Raw genomic sequence first — 6000 nt, 5'->3', positions numbered from 1 at the left:
GGCAGAAGCATGTCCTCTCTCTACCAAGGCTTCGTGTCCCCCACAGTTCTCTTTGAGCTTTCCCCACTGTGCCCTACCACCCCTGCTCTTTCTGCTGTGTGTCGGGGATCAAACCCAGGGTCTCATATCTGGGAGGCTTGTGCTCTTCCACTGAGACCTTTCTTTGGAGGGGCTGGGAGGGGGGGCACAGAGGTGCTCTAGGACTAGTTATTGCTGGGTTTTGTTGTTGTCGTTGTTGTTGTTGTTTCTTTTTGGGTCATACCTGGTGAGACACGGGGATTACTCCTGGCTCATGCACTTAGGAATTACTCCTGGCGGTGCTCGGGGGGCCCTATGGGATGCTGGGAATCGAACCTAGGTTGGCTGCATGCAAGGGAAACGCCCTCCCCGCTGTGCTATGGCTCCAGCCCCAGGGCTAGTTCTTTCTGGCCCAGTGCTCAGGAGTCACTCCTGACAGTGCTCAGGAGACCATGCGAGGTGCCAGGGGTGGAACTGGATTTAGCTGCGCGCAGCACTCACCCCTGCTGTGCCTCTCTGGCTGGCGCTGAGTCCTGTTATGGACACAGCGAAAACAGGGAACTTCCAAGCCCTTTCCTTCAGCCCGGCTGGTTTTGCAATCTTTCTGGGCTAAAGTTGTGCAATTACTTCATTCTCAAGTCTGTTTTCGATTCTGCCACCTCCCAGATTCAGTTAATTCATGACAGCTCTCTCTTCCGGTGTCCTGCTCCAACTCTGAAATCCGGGTGTAGTTTTTGTTTGGTTTTGTTTGGGGGGGGGCACACCCTGTGGTACTCAGGGGCTACTCCCTTTGCTCTGTGTGTGTGTGTGTGTGTGTGTGTGTGTTTGTGTGTGTGTGTTGGGGGTTGTGGTCAGCTCCTGATGGTGTTGGGAAGGCTAGGGAAGGGGACGATGGGTATTTTAACCCAAAGTGACCTGAAGCTCCCTTCCTGTGTCTTGCTCCAACCCTCATGGTTTATTTGTTTATTTTGGGGCCACACCCTGCGGTGCTCTGGGACTCCTCCTGGCTCACTGCTCAGGAATGCTTCCAGCCCCAAACTCCTCTGACTGAAATGGGGCTCGGCCCCCCGAAGCCACCTAGGAAAGAGTCCTCATCCCTCTCATTCCTCTGTCCTTCCCGCGCTTGGGCTGGGGAGGGCACCCTCACAGCGCACAGCAGGGGCATCTGAGTCCTGTAACCCCACATTCCCACCCCGTGGGCTTGAGAACATGGCAGAACACGCTGGACCTGTGCAGAGGGCCGGGGGCGCCGTGCGGAGGCCCTGACATGCCCTCTCTGTGCTCCCAAGTCTGGCGCTGTCACCCAGCACTGCCCTTCTTTTATGTCAGCCAACAAAAGGGCTTCTCTGCTCCCCAGGCTGCCGGGCCTCAGAAAGGGCCTATTCATCACCGGCTGGTGCTGGTCCCTCCCGAGGTGGGGTGAGGCACAAGTGCTGCAGACCTGAGAACCGCGAGAGAAAACTGACAGCCCCCTCTTACCTTGGCTGAACTTGGGGCCGGTGTGCACGGAGGAGGTAGAGCTCCTGGGATCCTGCAGAGAAGGGGGATGGAGCCCCTCTGGGTCTGCTGGAGCCAATCTCCCCCTCCGAGATCGCCAGGAGAGAGGGTGAGCGGCAGTAGTCCACACTGATGGGGCACTTGGGCCGCAATGCGATTCTGCAGCTCACTTCCAGCGTGCTTATTGCTGTGTAGATTCTTGGGCTCCACCTCCAGCGGCTTTTGATCCATAATGTAAGATCTGGATGTGTGCTCTTGTGTTTTAGGCCGCACCCCACAATACTCGGGTTCTTATTCCTGCCAGGACTGGAGGGCCCTTGCAGTGGCAGGCATGATTGCAAAGCAAGCATCTTAGGGCCTGCATTATCTGTCCAGCACTGGATGTGTGCACTTTATTATTATTATTTTGTTTAGTTTTGGTTGGGGGGCCACGCCCAGCGATGCTCAGGGCTTACTCCTGGCTCCGCACTCAGCAATTACTTTTGGCAGTGCACAGGGGACCATGTGGGAGGTCGGGCGTGTACAAAGTTGGCAGGCGCTCGACCCACTGTGCTCTCTCTCCAGTCCCTGGATATGTACTTCAAACAGACTTTTGGGCCCACATTTGGCCCCAAAGCCTAAGAGGCCCACTTGGTTTTGCTGTTTGTTTGTTTGGGGGCCTCACTCGGTCGTGTTTTCATCTGGGCTTTCAGGGGTTGTTTCCGGCAGTGCTCAGGAGACCAGGTGGTAGCAGGGAAGGGAGGAACCTGGGATTCAAACCCCGCACTCGGCCTGTTTGACCTGCCTCTCAGGTCCAAGAGGTCCATTTAGACTGTTTCTTTCTGCCTCTACCCGCCATACCCCATGCTGGGGCTTATTCAATGCAGCCATAGTTCAGACCAGCCTCTCTAGACCCAAACGTCTCCATCCTCCATCCGGGGTTCTCATGAACTCCAAGAAAGCTCCGGGCACATGGCAGACCAGTCTATGAGTGGGGAACTCCAGCTGAGAAAGGGAGTTTCCTGAGGGCTTGCTGATTAGAAAGGGAATGACTTTGAGAAAGTGAAGTTCCGTGGGGTCCGAGCCAGAGTTCAGTGGGGAGGGCTTTTGCCTTGCACATTTCTAATCTGGGTTCCATCCCCGGCATCCCATATGTTCCCGAGCCTGCCAGGAGTGATTTCTGAGTGCAGAGTCAGGAGTTATCCCTGGCACTGCTGGGTGTGGACCAAAAACAAACAAAATAAAAGAAAGTGAAGTCTGGTTGCCAGTTTGAATGTGGAAATCTTACACTGACTCTCCCAGCTTGGCTGCGGACTGCATTGAGGTCTCATGATGATGAAACATCCCTCTCCTTTTTTATTTTAAATTTTTGCTTTTTGGGCCACATCCGGTGATGCTCAGAGGTTACTCCTGGCTCTGCACTCAGGAATTACTCCTCCTGGTAGTGCTTGGAGGATCAAATGGATTGCCAGGAATGGAACCTGGGTTGGCCGCATCCAAGGCAAATGCCCTACCTGCTGTACTGTCACTCTGTCCCCTGAAACATCTCTAATAATCCTGAGGGTCAGGTTTATCAAGATGGTTTAGAGTGTTGTTTAGATGGTTTAGGGTACAGATAGCTTCAGTCTAGTGAACTGCCAATGTGCTGAGCTTTTCTGGGCTTCCCTCTTTCTATCAGTAAACATCTATTGGCTCACAAGTTCATTAAGGTTCTCTGGTCTGACTTACCCATCTCCTGTTTCTGGTCTTTTGATTTTATTTCTTCTAGGGGCCGGGGGTCACACCTGACAATGCTGGGGTGTGATTATATGGGACCAGAGATGGAATCCAGGCCTCCTGCATGAAAGCATATGGTCAAGAACAGGAAAGATAGTACAGTGGGTAGGGCATTTGCCTTGCACATGGCTGACCCAGGTTGAATCCCTGACATCCCATAGGGTCCCTCCAAGCCCCGCCAAGAGTGATCCCCGAGCATAGAGTCAGGAGTAAGCGTAGCTGGGGCGGGGGGGGGGGAAGAAGAAAAAAGAAAAAAAGAAAAGCACATACTCAACTCTCAGAGATGTTTTTCTGGCCCTGCTCTGGTCCTTACTCTCAGGATGGGTGTTTGGGCTGGTATCAAGTTTGATTCTTACCCACTCGCCATTTATCCAGTATAACTTGAATTGTTTCTGCACATAGTAACTGCCTATTAAAAACTGATTCTAGGAAGGAATAACTATTTATAACTGATCACCAAAAGTAAGGTGAAATGCTGTCGTTGGAACAGTGTCTGAGTAGTAAGGCAGAGCTGAGGGTGCCAAAACATAACTGATAAACCACGGCCGGAATGACTCATCAGGGGCTGGAGCAGCCTTAGAAGTGGAGTTGTGGGACTGGAGCACAGTGGGTAGGGCATTTGCCTTGCACTCGGCCAACCCAGGTTCGATTCCCAGCATCCCATATGGTCTCCCAAGCACCACCACGAGTAATTTCAGAGTGAGAGCCAGGAGTAACCCCTGTGCACCGCCGGGTGTGACCCAAAAAGCAAAAAAAATGTGGACTTGTCTGGTGCTGGGAAATATACAATGGTGGAAGAAAGGGTTTGGGAATACCGTATGACTGAAACCTAATCATGAACAGCTTTGTAAGGGTCTATCTCACAGTGATTCAATAAAAAAAGAAAAAGAAAAGAGAAGTGGGCTTATTGGGGCTGGAGCAATAGTACAGTGGGGAGGGCATTTGCCTTGCACATAGCTGATCTGGGTTCAATCCTCGGCATTCCATATGGTCCCTTGAGCACTGCCAGGAGTGATTCCTAAGTGCAGAGCCAGGAGTAGGCCCTGAGCATCGCCAGGTGTCATCCCAAAAAGCCGAAAAAAAAAAAAAAAAAAGAAGTAGACTTGTTCTGTTTCTTTTCCTTTAAAACAAGGGTGGGGAACTTTTTTTCTGCCAGGGACCGTTTGGATATTTATAACATCATTCTGAGCCATAAAATATAGGCAGACAGGCCAGGTAACTGATAAGAAGCATACACGTCTATCTTGTCGTGAACCAGGGCCAGACACCATGATTTTTCTGGGCCTTCTGTGGCCTAGGAGGCAGACATTCTCAGCCCTGCTTTAGAGAGATCTCATTTGGGCCAGGGACGAGGCTCAAGGAGGATGACTGTCCTGCACATGAGACCCTGAGTCTGATACCCAGCACTGCAAAACTAAATAACAGAAGCAAACAAATCTCATTTGTTTTATGAAAGGAATTCATAGAGGGCAGGGAGATATTCAGGTGTAGAGACTGAGCCCCTAAACTAAATCACGCACTCCAGCACTACTGGATATGGTCTTGGTGTCCCCTCAGGAAAAGCCTGTGGGGTTATTTATTTATTTATTTATTTATTTTTTGCTTTTTGGGTAACACCCGGCGATCCTCAGGGGTTACTTTACACTCAAGAATCATTCCTAGTGGCGCTTAGGGGACCATATGGGATGCTGGGAATCGAACCTGGGTAGGCTGCATACAAGGCAAATGCCCTACCTGCTGTGCTATCGCTCCAGCCCCCTAGCCTGTGTTCTTTTGAACATGTATCTCTCTCTTTTTCTCTTATTCAAGTCTTTCTTGTTTGTTTGTTTCTTTTGTTTTGGGGCCACAACCCGCAATGTCAGGGGTCACTCTCTGCTCTGAACTCAGGAATTACTCATGATGGTGCTGGTGGGTGAGGATGGGGTGGGGGAAGCCGGGGATCCAATCCAGGTGAACACCCTACCCTACCTACTGCAATAATACACCAGCTCCTCTTCAAGTACATTTTTTAATTTTATTTTGTCTTTGTGTTTTGGATTATATCAGGCCATGCTCAGGGCTTACTCCTGGCTCTGTGATCTCTCCTGTTGTGCTCAGGAATCAGATGGAGTGCTGGGACTCAACAATTGCCTCACCCACTCTACTGTCACTCTGGCCCCTATTCCTCAGTTTAAAAAAAAAAAATTGTTTCCTTTGGTCTTTGGGCAATATCCCGTGGTGCTCAGGGTTAGTCCTGGCTCTGAGGTCAGGCATCACTCCTGGAACTGTTGGGGGACCCTATCGGGCACAGAGATTGAACTCAGCAAGTGTATTCCTGCTATAGTATTGCATCCCAACTGATCTTTTACTTGTTCGCTTGTTTGGGGCCACACTCAGTGTGGACTGGTGGTGGTGGGACTCATATCATACCAGGGATTGAACCTGAGCTTCCTACAGGCAAAGCTGGTGCTCCAGCCCTCTGAGCCATCTCTGACCCTGCCCAGACATTTTATTTATTTATTGTGTGCCCAGAGGCCTCTCCCGGCTCTGAGCTCCTGGTTTACTCATGCAGTGCCAGGACTCACCAGGCCTCCCTAGTGCAAAGCGAGTGCTCAGTTCGCTGACCTATCTACCTCTCTGGCCCAAATGCGTTTCTTTTCTTACGTGTGTGTGTGTGTGTGTGTGTGTGTGTGGTGCGCGGGATGAAAAGTCACTGTGTTTCAATGAGCTTTGTAGCTGCCTCTGCCACGA

This window comes from Sorex fumeus, unplaced genomic scaffold, assembly GCF_029834395.1.
Source record: "Sorex fumeus unplaced genomic scaffold, SorFum_2.1 ptg000169l, whole genome shotgun sequence".
NCBI classification, from domain to species: domain Eukaryota; kingdom Metazoa; phylum Chordata; class Mammalia; order Eulipotyphla; family Soricidae; genus Sorex; species Sorex fumeus.
Note: the sequence above shows the minus strand (reverse complement) of the source record.